This window comes from Amia ocellicauda, unplaced genomic scaffold, assembly GCF_036373705.1.
Source record: "Amia ocellicauda isolate fAmiCal2 unplaced genomic scaffold, fAmiCal2.hap1 HAP1_SCAFFOLD_243, whole genome shotgun sequence".
In the NCBI taxonomy this organism is placed as follows: Eukaryota; Metazoa; Chordata; class Actinopteri; order Amiiformes; family Amiidae; genus Amia; species Amia ocellicauda.
This window is the reverse complement of record NW_027102806.1, coordinates 18,726-36,766: the sequence shown is the minus strand read 5'-3', so window position 1 is coordinate 36,766 and position 18,041 is coordinate 18,726. Positions and strand designations below refer to the sequence as shown.

The window sequence follows — 18,041 nt, the reverse complement described above, 5'->3', positions numbered from 1 at the left end:
TTGGACTCGGGTTTCCCTTCAATACGCATAACGCTTTCGCCTTTTACTAAAGCCTAAAGCATTCCGTGGAGGGGGACATGGATGAGTTTGTACCATTTTTTGGGAGGCTCTGCCCTGTTGGGGCGGAGCTGTGATCCAGGTGAACAGCAGATCAGGCATATAAGGTGGAGGTGGTCAATGTCAAGCAAATAAGCTTGCTAGGGTACCCAGCAGCGGTAGCAGCCCTGCCGGTGGCGCCCTCTCCTGGGGTGCTACCTCCTGGCCTGTGCCGCTGGCGTTCTGGGGGGAGCCCATTGCAGGTATCGCTTCTCGGCCTTTTGGCTAAGATCAAGTGTAGTATCTGTTCTTATCAGTTTAATATCTGATACGTCCCCCATGTGGGGACAACATATTAAACGGATTTTTGCAACGGGGAGTCGGAGAGGGAGCTTGCTCCACCCGCTTTACGCATCGGCCCGGTATTGCAGTGTTTCCGGGAAAGGTGCACGCACCTCCTTATCATTCTTGGGTTGAAAGAAAGACAAAAAAGCCTGCCTGCCGTGATAGAATGTACGTGCTTTGTGATGTCATTGCAGCCTGCCGAGCGATGAGTTCTGTGATGTCATCACTGACCTGGCAGTAAAGGGAGAGGCAGAGAAAGGCACAGCACGGTGCTGAGCTCCCTCGCCGACTGGGCTAGGAAGACACAGGAAATGAACAATTGTAGTATTCATATTGTGAATCGATTTTGATCTGTATGTCCATGATTTTGAGCTCTCTCTTGTGTGCACATTGAACAGTGTGTGTGTGTGTGTGTGTGTGTCTCTCTCTCTCTCTCTCTCTCTCTCTCTCTCTCTCTCTCTCTCTCTCTCTCTCTCTCTCTCTCTCTCTCCCCCCTCCCTCCCGGCTGTCTGGAGCATGGCCTGCGGCCGCAGGGAGCACCCAGGAGCTGGTTGGAAGCATCTTGGACTCGGGTTTCCCTTCAATACGCATAACGCTTTCGCCTTTTACTAAAGCATTCCGTGGAGGGGGACATGGATGAGTTTGTACCATTTTTTGGGAGGCTCTGCCCTGTTGGGGCGGAGCTGTGATCCAGGTGAACAGCAGATCAGGCATATAAGGTGGAGGTGGTCAATGTCAAGCAAATAAGCTTGCTAGGGTACCCAGCAGCGGTAGCAGCCCTGCCGGTGGCGCCCTCTCCTGGGGTGCTACCTCCTGGCCTGTGCCGCTGGCGTTCTGGGGGGAGCCCATTGCAGGTATCGCTTCTCGGCCTTTTGGCTAAGATCAAGTGTAGTATCTGTTCTTATCAGTTTAATATCTGATACGTCCCCCATGTGGGGACAACATATTAAACGGATTTTTGCAACGGGGAGTCGGAGAGGGAGCTTGCTCCACCCGCTTTACGCATCGGCCCGGTATTGCAGTGTTTCCGGGAAAGGTGCACGCACCTCCTTATCATTCTTGGGTTGAAAGAAAGACAAAAAAGCCTGCCTGCCGTGATAGAATGTACGTGCTTTGTGATGTCATTGCAGCCTGCCGAGCGATGAGTTCTGTGATGTCATCACTGACCTGGCAGTAAAGGGAGAGGCAGAGAAAGGCACAGCACGGTGCTGAGCTCCCTCGCCGACTGGGCTAGGAAGACACAGGAAATGAACAATTGTAGTATTCATATTGTGAATCGATTTTGATCTGTATGTCCATGATTTTGAGCTCTCTCTTGTGTGCACATTGAACAGTGTGTGTGTGTGTGTGTGTGTGTCTCTCTCTCTCTCTCTCTCTCTCTCTCTCTCTCTCTCTCTCTCTCTCTCTCTCTCTCTCTCTCTCTCCCCCCCCTCCCTCCCGGCTGTCTGGAGCATGGCCTGCGGCCGCAGGGAGCACCCAGGAGCTGGTTGGAAGCATCTTGGACTCGGGTTTCCCTTCAATACGCATAACGCTTTCGCCTTTTACTAAAGCATTCCGTGGAGGGGGACATGGATGAGTTTGTACCATTTTTTGGGAGGCTCTGCCCTGTTGGGGCGGAGCTGTGATCCAGGTGAACAGCAGATCAGGCATATAAGGTGGAGGTGGTCAATGTCAAGCAAATAAGCTTGCTAGGGTACCCAGCAGCGGTAGCAGCCCTGCCGGTGGCGCCCTCTCCTGGGGTGCTACCTCCTGGCCTGTGCCGCTGGCGTTCTGGGGGGAGCCCATTGCAGGTATCGCTTCTCGGCCTTTTGGCTAAGATCAAGTGTAGTATCTGTTCTTATCAGTTTAATATCTGATACGTCCCCCATGTGGGGACAACATATTAAACGGATTTTTGCAACGGGGAGTCGGAGAGGGAGCTTGCTCCACCCGCTTTACGCATCGGCCCGGTATTGCAGTGTTTCCGGGAAAGGTGCACGCACCTCCTTATCATTCTTGGGTTGAAAGAAAGACAAAAAAGCCTGCCTGCCGTGATAGAATGTACGTGCTTTGTGATGTCATTGCAGCCTGCCGAGCGATGAGTTCTGTGATGTCATCACTGACCTGGCAGTAAAGGGAGAGGCAGAGAAAGGCACAGCACGGTGCTGAGCTCCCTCGCCGACTGGGCTAGGAAGACACAGGAAATGAACAATTGTAGTATTCATATTGTGAATCGATTTTGATCTGTATGTCCATGATTTTGAGCTCTCTCTTGTGTGCACATTGAACAGTGTGTGTGTGTGTGTGTGTGTGTCTCTCTCTCTCTCTCTCTCTCTCTCTCTCTCTCTCTCTCTCTCTCTCTCTCTCTCTCTCTCTCTCTCCCCCCCTCCCTCCCGGCTGTCTGGAGCATGGCCTGCGGCCGCAGGGAGCACCCAGGAGCTGGTTGGAAGCATCTTGGACTCGGGTTTCCCTTCAATACGCATAACGCTTTCGCCTTTTACTAAAGCATTCCGTGGAGGGGGACATGGATGAGTTTGTACCATTTTTTGGGAGGCTCTGCCCTGTTGGGGCGGAGCTGTGATCCAGGTGAACAGCAGATCAGGCATATAAGGTGGAGGTGGTCAATGTCAAGCAAATAAGCTTGCTAGGGTACCCAGCAGCGGTAGCAGCCCTGCCGGTGGCGCCCTCTCCTGGGGTGCTACCTCCTGGCCTGTGCCGCTGGCGTTCTGGGGGGAGCCCATTGCAGGTATCGCTTCTCGGCCTTTTGGCTAAGATCAAGTGTAGTATCTGTTCTTATCAGTTTAATATCTGATACGTCCCCCATGTGGGGACAACATATTAAACGGATTTTTGCAACGGGGAGTCGGAGAGGGAGCTTGCTCCACCCGCTTTACGCATCGGCCCGGTATTGCAGTGTTTCCGGGAAAGGTGCACGCACCTCCTTATCATTCTTGGGTTGAAAGAAAGACAAAAAAGCCTGCCTGCCGTGATAGAATGTACGTGCTTTGTGATGTCATTGCAGCCTGCCGAGCGATGAGTTCTGTGATGTCATCACTGACCTGGCAGTAAAGGGAGAGGCAGAGAAAGGCACAGCACGGTGCTGAGCTCCCTCGCCGACTGGGCTAGGAAGACACAGGAAATGAACAATTGTAGTATTCATATTGTGAATCGATTTTGATCTGTATGTCCATGATTTTGAGCTCTCTCTTGTGTGCACATTGAACAGTGTGTGTGTGTGTGTGTGTGTGTCTCTCTCTCTCTCTCTCTCTCTCTCTCTCTCTCTCTCTCTCTCTCTCTCTCTCTCTCTCTCCCCCCCCTCCCTCCCGGCTGTCTGGAGCATGGCCTGCGGCCGCAGGGAGCACCCAGGAGCTGGTTGGAAGCATCTTGGACTCGGGTTTCCCTTCAATACGCATAACGCTTTCGCCTTTTACTAAAGCATTCCGTGGAGGGGGACATGGATGAGTTTGTACCATTTTTTGGGAGGCTCTGCCCTGTTGGGGCGGAGCTGTGATCCAGGTGAACAGCAGATCAGGCATATAAGGTGGAGGTGGTCAATGTCAAGCAAATAAGCTTGCTAGGGTACCCAGCAGCGGTAGCAGCCCTGCCGGTGGCGCCCTCTCCTGGGGTGCTACCTCCTGGCCTGTGCCGCTGGCGTTCTGGGGGGAGCCCATTGCAGGTATCGCTTCTCGGCCTTTTGGCTAAGATCAAGTGTAGTATCTGTTCTTATCAGTTTAATATCTGATACGTCCCCCATGTGGGGACAACATATTAAACGGATTTTTGCAACGGGGAGTCGGAGAGGGAGCTTGCTCCACCCGCTTTACGCATCGGCCCGGTATTGCAGTGTTTCCGGGAAAGGTGCACGCACCTCCTTATCATTCTTGGGTTGAAAGAAAGACAAAAAAGCCTGCCTGCCGTGATAGAATGTACGTGCTTTGTGATGTCATTGCAGCCTGCCGAGCGATGAGTTCTGTGATGTCATCACTGACCTGGCAGTAAAGGGAGAGGCAGAGAAAGGCACAGCACGGTGCTGAGCTCCCTCGCCGACTGGGCTAGGAAGACACAGGAAATGAACAATTGTAGTATTCATATTGTGAATCGATTTTGATCTGTATGTCCATGATTTTGAGCTCTCTCTTGTGTGCACATTGAACAGTGTGTGTGTGTGTGTCTCTCTCTCTCTCTCTCTCTCTCTCTCTCTCTCTCTCTCTCTCTCTCTCTCTCTCTCTCTCTCTCTCTCCCCCCCCCTCCCTCCCGGCTGTCTGGAGCATGGCCTGCGGCCGCAGGGAGCACCCAGGAGCTGGTTGGAAGCATCTTGGACTCGGGTTTCCCTTCAATACGCATAACGCTTTCGCCTTTTACTAAAGCATTCCGTGGAGGGGGACATGGATGAGTTTGTACCATTTTTTGGGAGGCTCTGCCCTGTTGGGGCGGAGCTGTGATCCAGGTGAACAGCAGATCAGGCATATAAGGTGGAGGTGGTCAATGTCAAGCAAATAAGCTTGCTAGGGTACCCAGCAGCGGTAGCAGCCCTGCCGGTGGCGCCCTCTCCTGGGGTGCTACCTCCTGGCCTGTGCCGCTGGCGTTCTGGGGGGAGCCCATTGCAGGTATCGCTTCTCGGCCTTTTGGCTAAGATCAAGTGTAGTATCTGTTCTTATCAGTTTAATATCTGATACGTCCCCCATGTGGGGACAACATATTAAACGGATTTTTGCAACGGGGAGTCGGAGAGGGAGCTTGCTCCACCCGCTTTACGCATCGGCCCGGTATTGCAGTGTTTCCGGGAAAGGTGCACGCACCTCCTTATCATTCTTGGGTTGAAAGAAAGACAAAAAAGCCTGCCTGCCGTGATAGAATGTACGTGCTTTGTGATGTCATTGCAGCCTGCCGAGCGATGAGTTCTGTGATGTCATCACTGACCTGGCAGTAAAGGGAGAGGCAGAGAAAGGCACAGCACGGTGCTGAGCTCCCTCGCCGACTGGGCTAGGAAGACACAGGAAATGAACAATTGTAGTATTCATATTGTGAATCGATTTTGATCTGTATGTCCATGATTTTGAGCTCTCTCTTGTGTGCACATTGAACAGTGTGTGTGTGTGTGTGTGTGTGTCTCTCTCTCTCTCTCTCTCTCTCTCTCTCTCTCTCTCTCTCTCTCTCTCTCTCTCTCTCTCTCTCTCTCCCCCCCCCTCCCTCCCGGCTGTCTGGAGCATGGCCTGCGGCCGCAGGGAGCACCCAGGAGCTGGTTGGAAGCATCTTGGACTCGGGTTTCCCTTCAATACGCATAACGCTTTCGCCTTTTACTAAAGCATTCCGTGGAGGGGGACATGGATGAGTTTGTACCATTTTTTGGGAGGCTCTGCCCTGTTGGGGCGGAGCTGTGATCCAGGTGAACAGCAGATCAGGCATATAAGGTGGAGGTGGTCAATGTCAAGCAAATAAGCTTGCTAGGGTACCCAGCAGCGGTAGCAGCCCTGCCGGTGGCGCCCTCTCCTGGGGTGCTACCTCCTGGCCTGTGCCGCTGGCGTTCTGGGGGGAGCCCATTGCAGGTATCGCTTCTCGGCCTTTTGGCTAAGATCAAGTGTAGTATCTGTTCTTATCAGTTTAATATCTGATACGTCCCCCATGTGGGGACAACATATTAAACGGATTTTTGCAACGGGGAGTCGGAGAGGGAGCTTGCTCCACCCGCTTTACGCATCGGCCCGGTATTGCAGTGTTTCCGGGAAAGGTGCACGCACCTCCTTATCATTCTTGGGTTGAAAGAAAGACAAAAAAGCCTGCCTGCCGTGATAGAATGTACGTGCTTTGTGATGTCATTGCAGCCTGCCGAGCGATGAGTTCTGTGATGTCATCACTGACCTGGCAGTAAAGGGAGAGGCAGAGAAAGGCACAGCACGGTGCTGAGCTCCCTCGCCGACTGGGCTAGGAAGACACAGGAAATGAACAATTGTAGTATCATATTGTGAATCGATTTTGATCTGTATGTCCATGATTTTGAGCTCTCTCTTGTGTGCACATTGAACAGTGTGTGTGTGTGTGTGTGTGTGTCTCTCTCTCTCTCTCTCTCTCTCTCTCTCTCTCTCTCTCTCTCTCTCTCTCTCTCTCTCTCTCTCCCCCCCCCTCCCTCCCGGCTGTCTGGAGCATGGCCTGCGGCCGCAGGGAGCACCCAGGAGCTGGTTGGAAGCATCTTGGACTCGGGTTTCCCTTCAATACGCATAACGCTTTCGCCTTTTACTAAAGCATTCCGTGGAGGGGGACATGGATGAGTTTGTACCATTTTTTGGGAGGCTCTGCCCTGTTGGGGCGGAGCTGTGATCCAGGTGAACAGCAGATCAGGCATATAAGGTGGAGGTGGTCAATGTCAAGCAAATAAGCTTGCTAGGGTACCCAGCAGCGGTAGCAGCCCTGCCGGTGGCGCCCTCTCCTGGGGTGCTACCTCCTGGCCTGTGCCGCTGGCGTTCTGGGGGGAGCCCATTGCAGGTATCGCTTCTCGGCCTTTTGGCTAAGATCAAGTGTAGTATCTGTTCTTATCAGTTTAATATCTGATACGTCCCCCATGTGGGGACAACATATTAAACGGATTTTTGCAACGGGGAGTCGGAGAGGGAGCTTGCTCCACCCGCTTTACGCATCGGCCCGGTATTGCAGTGTTTCCGGGAAAGGTGCACGCACCTCCTTATCATTCTTGGGTTGAAAGAAAGACAAAAAAGCCTGCCTGCCGTGATAGAATGTACGTGCTTTGTGATGTCATTGCAGCCTGCCGAGCGATGAGTTCTGTGATGTCATCACTGACCTGGCAGTAAAGGGAGAGGCAGAGAAAGGCACAGCACGGTGCTGAGCTCCCTCGCCGACTGGGCTAGGAAGACACAGGAAATGAACAATTGTAGTATTCATATTGTGAATCGATTTTGATCTGTATGTCCATGATTTTGAGCTCTCTCTTGTGTGCACATTGAACAGTGTGTGTGTGTGTGTGTGTGTGTCTCTCTCTCTCTCTCTCTCTCTCTCTCTCTCTCTCTCTCTCTCTCTCTCTCTCTCTCTCTCTCTCCCCCCCCCTCCCTCCCGGCTGTCTGGAGCATGGCCTGCGGCCGCAGGGAGCACCCAGGAGCTGGTTGGAAGCATCTTGGACTCGGGTTTCCCTTCAATACGCATAACGCTTTCGCCTTTTACTAAAGCATTCCGTGGAGGGGGACATGGATGAGTTTGTACCATTTTTTGGGAGGCTCTGCCCTGTTGGGGCGGAGCTGTGATCCAGGTGAACAGCAGATCAGGCATATAAGGTGGAGGTGGTCAATGTCAAGCAAATAAGCTTGCTAGGGTACCCAGCAGCGGTAGCAGCCCTGCCGGTGGCGCCCTCTCCTGGGGTGCTACCTCCTGGCCTGTGCCGCTGGCGTTCTGGGGGGAGCCCATTGCAGGTATCGCTTCTCGGCCTTTTGGCTAAGATCAAGTGTAGTATCTGTTCTTATCAGTTTAATATCTGATACGTCCCCCATGTGGGGACAACATATTAAACGGATTTTTGCAACGGGGAGTCGGAGAGGGAGCTTGCTCCACCCGCTTTACGCATCGGCCCGGTATTGCAGTGTTTCCGGGAAAGGTGCACGCACCTCCTTATCATTCTTGGGTTGAAAGAAAGACAAAAAAGCCTGCCTGCCGTGATAGAATGTACGTGCTTTGTGATGTCATTGCAGCCTGCCGAGCGATGAGTTCTGTGATGTCATCACTGACCTGGCAGTAAAGGGAGAGGCAGAGAAAGGCACAGCACGGTGCTGAGCTCCCTCGCCGACTGGGCTAGGAAGACACAGGAAATGAACAATTGTAGTATTCATATTGTGAATCGATTTTGATCTGTATGTCCATGATTTTGAGCTCTCTCTTGTGTGCACATTGAACAGTGTGTGTGTGTGTGTGTGTGTGTCTCTCTCTCTCTCTCTCTCTCTCTCTCTCTCTCTCTCTCTCTCTCTCTCTCTCTCTCTCTCTCTCCCCCCCCTCCCTCCCGGCTGTCTGGAGCATGGCCTGCGGCCGCAGGGAGCACCCAGGAGCTGGTTGGAAGCATCTTGGACTCGGGTTTCCCTTCAATACGCATAACGCTTTCGCCTTTTACTAAAGCATTCCGTGGAGGGGGACATGGATGAGTTTGTACCATTTTTTGGGAGGCTCTGCCCTGTTGGGGCGGAGCTGTGATCCAGGTGAACAGCAGATCAGGCATATAAGGTGGAGGTGGTCAATGTCAAGCAAATAAGCTTGCTAGGGTACCCAGCAGCGGTAGCAGCCCTGCCGGTGGCGCCCTCTCCTGGGGTGCTACCTCCTGGCCTGTGCCGCTGGCGTTCTGGGGGGAGCCCATTGCAGGTATCGCTTCTCGGCCTTTTGGCTAAGATCAAGTGTAGTATCTGTTCTTATCAGTTTAATATCTGATACGTCCCCCATGTGGGGACAACATATTAAACGGATTTTTGCAACGGGGAGTCGGAGAGGGAGCTTGCTCCACCCGCTTTACGCATCGGCCCGGTATTGCAGTGTTTCCGGGAAAGGTGCACGCACCTCCTTATCATTCTTGGGTTGAAAGAAAGACAAAAAAGCCTGCCTGCCGTGATAGAATGTACGTGCTTTGTGATGTCATTGCAGCCTGCCGAGCGATGAGTTCTGTGATGTCATCACTGACCTGGCAGTAAAGGGAGAGGCAGAGAAAGGCACAGCACGGTGCTGAGCTCCCTCGCCGACTGGGCTAGGAAGACACAGGAAATGAACAATTGTAGTATTCATATTGTGAATCGATTTTGATCTGTATGTCCATGATTTTGAGCTCTCTCTTGTGTGCACATTGAACAGTGTGTGTGTGTGTGTGTGTGTGTCTCTCTCTCTCTCTCTCTCTCTCTCTCTCTCTCTCTCTCTCTCTCTCTCTCTCTCTCTCTCTCCCCCCCCCTCCCTCCCGGCTGTCTGGAGCATGGCCTGCGGCCGCAGGGAGCACCCAGGAGCTGGTTGGAAGCATCTTGGACTCGGGTTTCCCTTCAATACGCATAACGCTTTCGCCTTTTACTAAAGCATTCCGTGGAGGGGGACATGGATGAGTTTGTACCATTTTTTGGGAGGCTCTGCCCTGTTGGGGCGGAGCTGTGATCCAGGTGAACAGCAGATCAGGCATATAAGGTGGAGGTGGTCAATGTCAAGCAAATAAGCTTGCTAGGGTACCCAGCAGCGGTAGCAGCCCTGCCGGTGGCGCCCTCTCCTGGGGTGCTACCTCCTGGCCTGTGCCGCTGGCGTTCTGGGGGGAGCCCATTGCAGGTATCGCTTCTCGGCCTTTTGGCTAAGATCAAGTGTAGTATCTGTTCTTATCAGTTTAATATCTGATACGTCCCCCATGTGGGGACAACATATTAAACGGATTTTTGCAACGGGGAGTCGGAGAGGGAGCTTGCTCCACCCGCTTTACGCATCGGCCCGGTATTGCAGTGTTTCCGGGAAAGGTGCACGCACCTCCTTATCATTCTTGGGTTGAAAGAAAGACAAAAAAGCCTGCCTGCCGTGATAGAATGTACGTGCTTTGTGATGTCATTGCAGCCTGCCGAGCGATGAGTTCTGTGATGTCATCACTGACCTGGCAGTAAAGGGAGAGGCAGAGAAAGGCACAGCACGGTGCTGAGCTCCCTCGCCGACTGGGCTAGGAAGACACAGGAAATGAACAATTGTAGTATTCATATTGTGAATCGATTTTGATCTGTATGTCCATGATTTTGAGCTCTCTCTTGTGTGCACATTGAACAGTGTGTGTGTGTGTGTGTGTGTGTGTCTCTCTCTCTCTCTCTCTCTCTCTCTCTCTCTCTCTCTCTCTCTCTCTCTCTCTCTCTCTCTCTCTCCCCCCCCTCCCTCCCGGCTGTCTGGAGCATGGCCTGCGGCCGCAGGGAGCACCCAGGAGCTGGTTGGAAGCATCTTGGACTCGGGTTTCCCTTCAATACGCATAACGCTTTCGCCTTTTACTAAAGCATTCCGTGGAGGGGGACATGGATGAGTTTGTACCATTTTTTGGGAGGCTCTGCCCTGTTGGGGCGGAGCTGTGATCCAGGTGAACAGCAGATCAGGCATATAAGGTGGAGGTGGTCAATGTCAAGCAAATAAGCTTGCTAGGGTACCCAGCAGCGGTAGCAGCCCTGCCGGTGGCGCCCTCTCCTGGGGTGCTACCTCCTGGCCTGTGCCGCTGGCGTTCTGGGGGGAGCCCATTGCAGGTATCGCTTCTCGGCCTTTTGGCTAAGATCAAGTGTAGTATCTGTTCTTATCAGTTTAATATCTGATACGTCCCCCATGTGGGGACAACATATTAAACGGATTTTTGCAACGGGGAGTCGGAGAGGGAGCTTGCTCCACCCGCTTTACGCATCGGCCCGGTATTGCAGTGTTTCCGGGAAAGGTGCACGCACCTCCTTATCATTCTTGGGTTGAAAGAAAGACAAAAAAGCCTGCCTGCCGTGATAGAATGTACGTGCTTTGTGATGTCATTGCAGCCTGCCGAGCGATGAGTTCTGTGATGTCATCACTGACCTGGCAGTAAAGGGAGAGGCAGAGAAAGGCACAGCACGGTGCTGAGCTCCCTCGCCGACTGGGCTAGGAAGACACAGGAAATGAACAATTGTAGTATTCATATTGTGAATCGATTTTGATCTGTATGTCCATGATTTTGAGCTCTCTCTTGTGTGCACATTGAACAGTGTGTGTGTGTGTGTGTGTGTGTCTCTCTCTCTCTCTCTCTCTCTCTCTCTCTCTCTCTCTCTCTCTCTCTCTCTCTCTCTCTCTCTCCCCCCCCTCCCTCCCGGCTGTCTGGAGCATGGCCTGCGGCCGCAGGGAGCACCCAGGAGCTGGTTGGAAGCATCTTGGACTCGGGTTTCCCTTCAATACGCATAACGCTTTCGCCTTTTACTAAAGCATTCCGTGGAGGGGGACATGGATGAGTTTGTACCATTTTTTGGGAGGCTCTGCCCTGTTGGGGCGGAGCTGTGATCCAGGTGAACAGCAGATCAGGCATATAAGGTGGAGGTGGTCAATGTCAAGCAAATAAGCTTGCTAGGGTACCCAGCAGCGGTAGCAGCCCTGCCGGTGGCGCCCTCTCCTGGGGTGCTACCTCCTGGCCTGTGCCGCTGGCGTTCTGGGGGGAGCCCATTGCAGGTATCGCTTCTCGGCCTTTTGGCTAAGATCAAGTGTAGTATCTGTTCTTATCAGTTTAATATCTGATACGTCCCCCATGTGGGGACAACATATTAAACGGATTTTTGCAACGGGGAGTCGGAGAGGGAGCTTGCTCCACCCGCTTTACGCATCGGCCCGGTATTGCAGTGTTTCCGGGAAAGGTGCACGCACCTCCTTATCATTCTTGGGTTGAAAGAAAGACAAAAAAGCCTGCCTGCCGTGATAGAATGTACGTGCTTTGTGATGTCATTGCAGCCTGCCGAGCGATGAGTTCTGTGATGTCATCACTGACCTGGCAGTAAAGGGAGAGGCAGAGAAAGGCACAGCACGGTGCTGAGCTCCCTCGCCGACTGGGCTAGGAAGACACAGGAAATGAACAATTGTAGTATTCATATTGTGAATCGATTTTGATCTGTATGTCCATGATTTTGAGCTCTCTCTTGTGTGCACATTGAACAGTGTGTGTGTGTGTGTGTGTGTGTCTCTCTCTCTCTCTCTCTCTCTCTCTCTCTCTCTCTCTCTCTCTCTCTCTCTCTCTCTCTCTCTCCCCCCCCCTCCCTCCCGGCTGTCTGGAGCATGGCCTGCGGCCGCAGGGAGCACCCAGGAGCTGGTTGGAAGCATCTTGGACTCGGGTTTCCCTTCAATACGCATAACGCTTTCGCCTTTTACTAAAGCATTCCGTGGAGGGGGACATGGATGAGTTTGTACCATTTTTTGGGAGGCTCTGCCCTGTTGGGGCGGAGCTGTGATCCAGGTGAACAGCAGATCAGGCATATAAGGTGGAGGTGGTCAATGTCAAGCAAATAAGCTTGCTAGGGTACCCAGCAGCGGTAGCAGCCCTGCCGGTGGCGCCCTCTCCTGGGGTGCTACCTCCTGGCCTGTGCCGCTGGCGTTCTGGGGGGAGCCCATTGCAGGTATCGCTTCTCGGCCTTTTGGCTAAGATCAAGTGTAGTATCTGTTCTTATCAGTTTAATATCTGATACGTCCCCCATGTGGGGACAACATATTAAACGGATTTTTGCAACGGGGAGTCGGAGAGGGAGCTTGCTCCACCCGCTTTACGCATCGGCCCGGTATTGCAGTGTTTCCGGGAAAGGTGCACGCACCTCCTTATCATTCTTGGGTTGAAAGAAAGACAAAAAAGCCTGCCTGCCGTGATAGAATGTACGTGCTTTGTGATGTCATTGCAGCCTGCCGAGCGATGAGTTCTGTGATGTCATCACTGACCTGGCAGTAAAGGGAGAGGCAGAGAAAGGCACAGCACGGTGCTGAGCTCCCTCGCCGACTGGGCTAGGAAGACACAGGAAATGAACAATTGTAGTATTCATATTGTGAATCGATTTTGATCTGTATGTCCATGATTTTGAGCTCTCTCTTGTGTGCACATTGAACAGTGTGTGTGTGTGTGTGTGTGTGTCTCTCTCTCTCTCTCTCTCTCTCTCTCTCTCTCTCTCTCTCTCTCTCTCTCTCTCTCTCTCTCCCCCCCCCTCCCTCCCGGCTGTCTGGAGCATGGCCTGCGGCCGCAGGGAGCACCCAGGAGCTGGTTGGAAGCATCTTGGACTCGGGTTTCCCTTCAATACGCATAACGCTTTCGCCTTTTACTAAAGCATTCCGTGGAGGGGGACATGGATGAGTTTGTACCATTTTTTGGGAGGCTCTGCCCTGTTGGGGCGGAGCTGTGATCCAGGTGAACAGCAGATCAGGCATATAAGGTGGAGGTGGTCAATGTCAAGCAAATAAGCTTGCTAGGGTACCCAGCAGCGGTAGCAGCCCTGCCGGTGGCGCCCTCTCCTGGGGTGCTACCTCCTGGCCTGTGCCGCTGGCGTTCTGGGGGGAGCCCATTGCAGGTATCGCTTCTCGGCCTTTTGGCTAAGATCAAGTGTAGTATCTGTTCTTATCAGTTTAATATCTGATACGTCCCCCATGTGGGGACAACATATTAAACGGATTTTTGCAACGGGGAGTCGGAGAGGGAGCTTGCTCCACCCGCTTTACGCATCGGCCCGGTATTGCAGTGTTTCCGGGAAAGGTGCACGCACCTCCTTATCATTCTTGGGTTGAAAGAAAGACAAAAAAGCCTGCCTGCCGTGATAGAATGTACGTGCTTTGTGATGTCATTGCAGCCTGCCGAGCGATGAGTTCTGTGATGTCATCACTGACCTGGCAGTAAAGGGAGAGGCAGAGAAAGGCACAGCACGGTGCTGAGCTCCCTCGCCGACTGGGCTAGGAAGACACAGGAAATGAACAATTGTAGTATTCATATTGTGAATCGATTTTGATCTGTATGTCCATGATTTTGAGCTCTCTCTTGTGTGCACATTGAACAGTGTGTGTGTGTGTGTGTGTGTGTCTCTCTCTCTCTCTCTCTCTCTCTCTCTCTCTCTCTCTCTCTCTCTCTCTCTCTCTCTCTCCCCCCCCCTCCCTCCCGGCTGTCTGGAGCATGGCCTGCGGCCGCAGGGAGCACCCAGGAGCTGGTTGGAAGCATCTTGGACTCGGGTTTCCCTTCAATACGCATAACGCTTTCGCCTTTTACTAAAGCATTCCGTGGAGGGGGACATGGATGAGTTTGTACCATTTTTTGGGAGGCTCTGCCCTGTTGGGGCGGAGCTGTGATCCAGGTGAACAGCAGATCAGGCATATAAGGTGGAGGTGGTCAATGTCAAGCAAATAAGCTTGCTAGGGTACCCAGCAGCGGTAGCAGCCCTGCCGGTGGCGCCCTCTCCTGGGGTGCTACCTCCTGGCCTGTGCCGCTGGCGTTCTGGGGGGAGCCCATTGCAGGTATCGCTTCTCGGCCTTTTGGCTAAGATCAAGTGTAGTATCTGTTCTTATCAGTTTAATATCTGATACGTCCCCCATGTGGGGACAACATATTAAACGGATTTTTGCAACGGGGAGTCGGAGAGGGAGCTTGCTCCACCCGCTTTACGCATCGGCCCGGTATTGCAGTGTTTCCGGGAAAGGTGCACGCACCTCCTTATCATTCTTGGGTTGAAAGAAAGACAAAAAAGCCTGCCTGCCGTGATAGAATGTACGTGCTTTGTGATGTCATTGCAGCCTGCCGAGCGATGAGTTCTGTGATGTCATCACTGACCTGGCAGTAAAGGGAGAGGCAGAGAAAGGCACAGCACGGTGCTGAGCTCCCTCGCCGACTGGGCTAGGAAGACACAGGAAATGAACAATTGTAGTATTCATATTGTGAATCGATTTTGATCTGTATGTCCATGATTTTGAGCTCTCTCTTGTGTGCACATTGAACAGTGTGTGTGTGTGTGTGTGTGTGTCTCTCTCTCTCTCTCTCTCTCTCTCTCTCTCTCTCTCTCTCTCTCTCTCTCTCTCTCTCTCTCCCCCCCCCTCCCTCCCGGCTGTCTGGAGCATGGCCTGCGGCCGCAGGGAGCACCCAGGAGCTGGTTGGAAGCATCTTGGACTCGGGTTTCCCTTCAATACGCATAACGCTTTCGCCTTTTACTAAAGCATTCCGTGGAGGGGGACATGGATGAGTTTGTACCATTTTTTGGGAGGCTCTGCCCTGTTGGGGCGGAGCTGTGATCCAGGTGAACAGCAGATCAGGCATATAAGGTGGAGGTGGTCAATGTCAAGCAAATAAGCTTGCTAGGGTACCCAGCAGCGGTAGCAGCCCTGCCGGTGGCGCCCTCTCCTGGGGTGCTACCTCCTGGCCTGTGCCGCTGGCGTTCTGGGGGGAGCCCATTGCAGGTATCGCTTCTCGGCCTTTTGGCTAAGATCAAGTGTAGTATCTGTTCTTATCAGTTTAATATCTGATACGTCCCCCATGTGGGGACAACATATTAAACGGATTTTTGCAACGGGGAGTCGGAGAGGGAGCTTGCTCCACCCGCTTTACGCATCGGCCCGGTATTGCAGTGTTTCCGGGAAAGGTGCACGCACCTCCTTATCATTCTTGGGTTGAAAGAAAGACAAAAAAGCCTGCCTGCCGTGATAGAATGTACGTGCTTTGTGATGTCATTGCAGCCTGCCGAGCGATGAGTTCTGTGATGTCATCACTGACCTGGCAGTAAAGGGAGAGGCAGAGAAAGGCACAGCACGGTGCTGAGCTCCCTCGCCGACTGGGCTAGGAAGACACAGGAAATGAACAATTGTAGTATTCATATTGTGAATCGATTTTGATCTGTATGTCCATGATTTTGAGCTCTCTCTTGTGTGCACATTGAACAGTGTGTGTGTGTGTGTGTGTGTGTCTCTCTCTCTCTCTCTCTCTCTCTCTCTCTCTCTCTCTCTCTCTCTCTCTCTCTCTCTCTCTCTCTCCCCCCCCCTCCCTCCCGGCTGTCTGGAGCATGGCCTGCGGCCGCAGGGAGCACCCAGGAGCTGGTTGGAAGCATCTTGGACTCGGGTTTCCCTCCAATAGCGAGAGAAACCTTTGTCCAGCAGGGGGCTTTTGAACTGTACTTGACAGTCTTCTTTTTTCCTTGCAGGGAGCTGATCCATCAGGCCAGACCAGACGAGACGGGGAGGTGCCGGTTGACAGAGCTGCAGAGTCCTGGGTCCTTGGAGCGGTCCGGAGGCCGAGGCGAGTGGAGATTGGGACGGACCGGGAGCGACAGGGGACCTAGCCAGAGGGGTCGGAGGACTCCTCACGGAGTGGGTCCCATCCAGAAGCCCGGCCGACCATCTACCCGGAGCCCGGCCTGACCAGGACTGCTCCCCGCTGACGTCACCAGCCAGGATCCAGGAGAGGCCTCGGATTCCAGGGACCGACCAGGCCGATCGGCAACGTCCCTGAGGGAGGCCTCCTGCAGCCAGGGCCCGGACTTCTCCCCGCAAGGCCCGCTCCCTGCAAGAGCCCCGGAGGTGGAAGCTGCTCCCCAGCCAGGTGGACTTGCCCCGACCTCCGGATTGAGAGCCTCCCGACCCTTCTCCAAGGTAGGAAAGTGCAGCATGGCCCAGCGAACCGCCGGTGTGAGGCGCCATAATGCGGTGCGCTTCAGCCGTGAGGCTGGAGCCGAGACCGCGGCCCTCACCCGGCTGGAGTTCAGCAGGTCCGTGCTGCAGAGGGGCCTGGGCTTTGCCCCTTCTGAGCTGAACTGTGTGGTGAAACTGCCTGGACCTAGGGACGTGTTCGAGGTGAGCTTTAAGAACCCTCAAGTGCTGGAGAGTTTTTGGAACCTGTATAGGGAAAAAAAAGACAGCATGCCCCTGAATGACTTTGTGGTCGACGCCCTGACAGATAGAGAGATTAAAATTGTAACTGTTCAGTTTTACAATGAAGCAGTGGCAGAGTATGACGTAGAAGTATGGCTGAGGAGACACTGTGAGATCCTGTCTGAAAGTAGGAGAGTTAATGATGAGGATGGGGTCTGGACCGGTGCTCGGCGGTGGCAGGTGCGCCTGCAGGTGGAAGTGGCCGCCATCGGCGGAGTACGCCATCTACCAAGCACCGTGGTTTTAGGAGCAAATAGGGGGCTTGTCTTTTATCATGGCATGCCCAAATTATGTAGGAACTGCGGGGCCCTGGGTCATTTAGCCGCAGCCTGTACCGTTGTTAAGTGCAAGGTCTGCGGCGGGGAACATCAGACCAGGGCCTGCAAGCAGGAGAGGGCCTGCAACCTGTGCGGTGGGGGAGGGCACCTCTTTAGGAATTGTCCCTCCTCCTATGCAAATAGGGCGCGGGCCCTCGGGGGTGGTGGAGAGAGAGAAAACCAAGCGGAGGCTCCTCCAAAGGTGATACCCCAAGATGGGGGTAGAGAGGAAACAATCCTCAGGAGCCTCATAGGCTCCCTCTCTGACTCTGGGTCAGAAGTGGAGGCAGAGGGAGAGTGGACAGTGGTAGCGGGGAAGAGAAGGAGGGCTGAGAAGAGGAGCATGGGTAAGGGGGGTATGATGAAAAAGAGGATTCATTCTGCAGATTCTCCCCCCCCTGCCGGCTCCTCCCCCGCTCCAGAGTCCCCTCCCTCAAATTTTTATACGCCCCACTCTGACTCCGGAGAGGAGAGTGGTGGGCCTTCTCCACTGCCCCGAGTGGGCAGCCTGGTAGATGAGAGGCCCCCTAGAAATAACATTCCTCCTGCCCCACAACTGAGACTCTCCCAGGGGAGGGGTCAGGTATGCCCTCCCGGCAGTAGTGGGAGAGCCGCAGGCCCTCAGGAGACGAGAGTCGGCGCCAGTGTCCTTTCCCAGAAAGACATCAGGGACGTGATGGCAAGGTCACTGGCGCTGGGGGAGGAGGCCTGCGGCGGCAGACAGCCGGGAAGGGAGAGACCACCCCCTCCCCCACCATTAGTTAAAAGAACAACTAGCGGGGTCTACACAGTTTTCTCCCCAGTTGTACATAAAGCCTCTGCCCTGCCATCTGTTCGTCGGGCCTCGGCCGCAAAGGAACCAGGGAGAACCTCCAGCACCACGGGCCCTGAGCCCAGTGGAGTTTTGCCCGCCTTACCGGGTGGCGGGAGCCGAGCCCCCCCCATAGTCTTCCTAGAGGATCAAGCGGTGAGGCAAATGATTGAAATGATGGGTGCTAGCGCTAAGCTAGGTGA

General features: G+C 53.6%; 34 non-coding genes across 34 annotated transcripts; all 34 read left to right on the top strand.

Moving 5' to 3' along the window:
- Nucleotides 1-2: 2 nt before the first annotated feature.
- Nucleotides 3-125, top strand: LOC136726149 (U5 spliceosomal RNA). Its single transcript, XR_010807980.1, has one exon. It is a non-coding gene; the product is annotated as a U5 spliceosomal RNA (small nuclear RNA).
- Nucleotides 126-301: 176 nt separating this feature from the next.
- Nucleotides 302-492, top strand: LOC136726172 (U2 spliceosomal RNA). Its single transcript, XR_010808001.1, has one exon. It is a non-coding gene; the product is annotated as a U2 spliceosomal RNA (small nuclear RNA).
- Nucleotides 493-945: 453 nt separating this feature from the next.
- On the top strand, nucleotides 946-1,061 carry LOC136726126 (U5 spliceosomal RNA). The gene has a single exon (XR_010807959.1). It is a non-coding gene; the product is annotated as a U5 spliceosomal RNA (small nuclear RNA).
- Nucleotides 1,062-1,237: 176 nt separating this feature from the next.
- On the top strand, nucleotides 1,238-1,428 carry LOC136726171 (U2 spliceosomal RNA). The gene has a single exon (XR_010808000.1). It is a non-coding gene; the product is annotated as a U2 spliceosomal RNA (small nuclear RNA).
- A 453-nt stretch (nucleotides 1,429-1,881) lies between these two features.
- LOC136726124 (U5 spliceosomal RNA) lies at nucleotides 1,882-1,997 on the top strand. Its single transcript, XR_010807958.1, has one exon. It is a non-coding gene; the product is annotated as a U5 spliceosomal RNA (small nuclear RNA).
- A 176-nt stretch (nucleotides 1,998-2,173) lies between these two features.
- On the top strand, nucleotides 2,174-2,364 carry LOC136726170 (U2 spliceosomal RNA). Its single transcript, XR_010807999.1, has one exon. It is a non-coding gene; the product is annotated as a U2 spliceosomal RNA (small nuclear RNA).
- Nucleotides 2,365-2,816: 452 nt separating this feature from the next.
- LOC136726123 (U5 spliceosomal RNA) lies at nucleotides 2,817-2,932 on the top strand. The gene has a single exon (XR_010807957.1). It is a non-coding gene; the product is annotated as a U5 spliceosomal RNA (small nuclear RNA).
- Nucleotides 2,933-3,108: 176 nt separating this feature from the next.
- Nucleotides 3,109-3,299, top strand: LOC136726167 (U2 spliceosomal RNA). The gene has a single exon (XR_010807997.1). It is a non-coding gene; the product is annotated as a U2 spliceosomal RNA (small nuclear RNA).
- Nucleotides 3,300-3,746: 447 nt separating this feature from the next.
- Nucleotides 3,747-3,862, top strand: LOC136726122 (U5 spliceosomal RNA). Its single transcript, XR_010807956.1, has one exon. It is a non-coding gene; the product is annotated as a U5 spliceosomal RNA (small nuclear RNA).
- A 176-nt stretch (nucleotides 3,863-4,038) lies between these two features.
- On the top strand, nucleotides 4,039-4,229 carry LOC136726166 (U2 spliceosomal RNA). Its single transcript, XR_010807996.1, has one exon. It is a non-coding gene; the product is annotated as a U2 spliceosomal RNA (small nuclear RNA).
- Nucleotides 4,230-4,677: 448 nt separating this feature from the next.
- LOC136726121 (U5 spliceosomal RNA) lies at nucleotides 4,678-4,793 on the top strand. The gene has a single exon (XR_010807955.1). It is a non-coding gene; the product is annotated as a U5 spliceosomal RNA (small nuclear RNA).
- Nucleotides 4,794-4,969: 176 nt separating this feature from the next.
- On the top strand, nucleotides 4,970-5,160 carry LOC136726165 (U2 spliceosomal RNA). The gene has a single exon (XR_010807995.1). It is a non-coding gene; the product is annotated as a U2 spliceosomal RNA (small nuclear RNA).
- A 456-nt stretch (nucleotides 5,161-5,616) lies between these two features.
- Nucleotides 5,617-5,732, top strand: LOC136726120 (U5 spliceosomal RNA). The gene has a single exon (XR_010807954.1). It is a non-coding gene; the product is annotated as a U5 spliceosomal RNA (small nuclear RNA).
- A 176-nt stretch (nucleotides 5,733-5,908) lies between these two features.
- On the top strand, nucleotides 5,909-6,099 carry LOC136726164 (U2 spliceosomal RNA). The gene has a single exon (XR_010807994.1). It is a non-coding gene; the product is annotated as a U2 spliceosomal RNA (small nuclear RNA).
- Nucleotides 6,100-6,550: 451 nt separating this feature from the next.
- Nucleotides 6,551-6,666, top strand: LOC136726119 (U5 spliceosomal RNA). Its single transcript, XR_010807953.1, has one exon. It is a non-coding gene; the product is annotated as a U5 spliceosomal RNA (small nuclear RNA).
- Nucleotides 6,667-6,842: 176 nt separating this feature from the next.
- On the top strand, nucleotides 6,843-7,033 carry LOC136726163 (U2 spliceosomal RNA). The gene has a single exon (XR_010807993.1). It is a non-coding gene; the product is annotated as a U2 spliceosomal RNA (small nuclear RNA).
- A 452-nt stretch (nucleotides 7,034-7,485) lies between these two features.
- On the top strand, nucleotides 7,486-7,601 carry LOC136726117 (U5 spliceosomal RNA). The gene has a single exon (XR_010807951.1). It is a non-coding gene; the product is annotated as a U5 spliceosomal RNA (small nuclear RNA).
- A 176-nt stretch (nucleotides 7,602-7,777) lies between these two features.
- Nucleotides 7,778-7,968, top strand: LOC136726162 (U2 spliceosomal RNA). The gene has a single exon (XR_010807992.1). It is a non-coding gene; the product is annotated as a U2 spliceosomal RNA (small nuclear RNA).
- Nucleotides 7,969-8,419: 451 nt separating this feature from the next.
- LOC136726116 (U5 spliceosomal RNA) lies at nucleotides 8,420-8,535 on the top strand. The gene has a single exon (XR_010807950.1). It is a non-coding gene; the product is annotated as a U5 spliceosomal RNA (small nuclear RNA).
- Nucleotides 8,536-8,711: 176 nt separating this feature from the next.
- On the top strand, nucleotides 8,712-8,902 carry LOC136726161 (U2 spliceosomal RNA). Its single transcript, XR_010807991.1, has one exon. It is a non-coding gene; the product is annotated as a U2 spliceosomal RNA (small nuclear RNA).
- Nucleotides 8,903-9,352: 450 nt separating this feature from the next.
- On the top strand, nucleotides 9,353-9,468 carry LOC136726115 (U5 spliceosomal RNA). The gene has a single exon (XR_010807949.1). It is a non-coding gene; the product is annotated as a U5 spliceosomal RNA (small nuclear RNA).
- A 176-nt stretch (nucleotides 9,469-9,644) lies between these two features.
- LOC136726160 (U2 spliceosomal RNA) lies at nucleotides 9,645-9,835 on the top strand. Its single transcript, XR_010807990.1, has one exon. It is a non-coding gene; the product is annotated as a U2 spliceosomal RNA (small nuclear RNA).
- Nucleotides 9,836-10,290: 455 nt separating this feature from the next.
- On the top strand, nucleotides 10,291-10,406 carry LOC136726113 (U5 spliceosomal RNA). The gene has a single exon (XR_010807948.1). It is a non-coding gene; the product is annotated as a U5 spliceosomal RNA (small nuclear RNA).
- A 176-nt stretch (nucleotides 10,407-10,582) lies between these two features.
- Nucleotides 10,583-10,773, top strand: LOC136726159 (U2 spliceosomal RNA). Its single transcript, XR_010807989.1, has one exon. It is a non-coding gene; the product is annotated as a U2 spliceosomal RNA (small nuclear RNA).
- Nucleotides 10,774-11,224: 451 nt separating this feature from the next.
- LOC136726112 (U5 spliceosomal RNA) lies at nucleotides 11,225-11,340 on the top strand. The gene has a single exon (XR_010807947.1). It is a non-coding gene; the product is annotated as a U5 spliceosomal RNA (small nuclear RNA).
- A 176-nt stretch (nucleotides 11,341-11,516) lies between these two features.
- On the top strand, nucleotides 11,517-11,707 carry LOC136726157 (U2 spliceosomal RNA). Its single transcript, XR_010807988.1, has one exon. It is a non-coding gene; the product is annotated as a U2 spliceosomal RNA (small nuclear RNA).
- Nucleotides 11,708-12,159: 452 nt separating this feature from the next.
- Nucleotides 12,160-12,275, top strand: LOC136726111 (U5 spliceosomal RNA). The gene has a single exon (XR_010807946.1). It is a non-coding gene; the product is annotated as a U5 spliceosomal RNA (small nuclear RNA).
- Nucleotides 12,276-12,451: 176 nt separating this feature from the next.
- Nucleotides 12,452-12,642, top strand: LOC136726155 (U2 spliceosomal RNA). Its single transcript, XR_010807986.1, has one exon. It is a non-coding gene; the product is annotated as a U2 spliceosomal RNA (small nuclear RNA).
- A 450-nt stretch (nucleotides 12,643-13,092) lies between these two features.
- On the top strand, nucleotides 13,093-13,208 carry LOC136726110 (U5 spliceosomal RNA). Its single transcript, XR_010807945.1, has one exon. It is a non-coding gene; the product is annotated as a U5 spliceosomal RNA (small nuclear RNA).
- A 176-nt stretch (nucleotides 13,209-13,384) lies between these two features.
- On the top strand, nucleotides 13,385-13,575 carry LOC136726154 (U2 spliceosomal RNA). Its single transcript, XR_010807985.1, has one exon. It is a non-coding gene; the product is annotated as a U2 spliceosomal RNA (small nuclear RNA).
- Nucleotides 13,576-14,023: 448 nt separating this feature from the next.
- LOC136726109 (U5 spliceosomal RNA) lies at nucleotides 14,024-14,139 on the top strand. Its single transcript, XR_010807944.1, has one exon. It is a non-coding gene; the product is annotated as a U5 spliceosomal RNA (small nuclear RNA).
- A 176-nt stretch (nucleotides 14,140-14,315) lies between these two features.
- On the top strand, nucleotides 14,316-14,506 carry LOC136726153 (U2 spliceosomal RNA). The gene has a single exon (XR_010807984.1). It is a non-coding gene; the product is annotated as a U2 spliceosomal RNA (small nuclear RNA).
- A 450-nt stretch (nucleotides 14,507-14,956) lies between these two features.
- On the top strand, nucleotides 14,957-15,072 carry LOC136726108 (U5 spliceosomal RNA). Its single transcript, XR_010807943.1, has one exon. It is a non-coding gene; the product is annotated as a U5 spliceosomal RNA (small nuclear RNA).
- A 176-nt stretch (nucleotides 15,073-15,248) lies between these two features.
- Nucleotides 15,249-15,439, top strand: LOC136726152 (U2 spliceosomal RNA). The gene has a single exon (XR_010807983.1). It is a non-coding gene; the product is annotated as a U2 spliceosomal RNA (small nuclear RNA).
- Nucleotides 15,440-18,041: the final 2,602 nt, after the last annotated feature.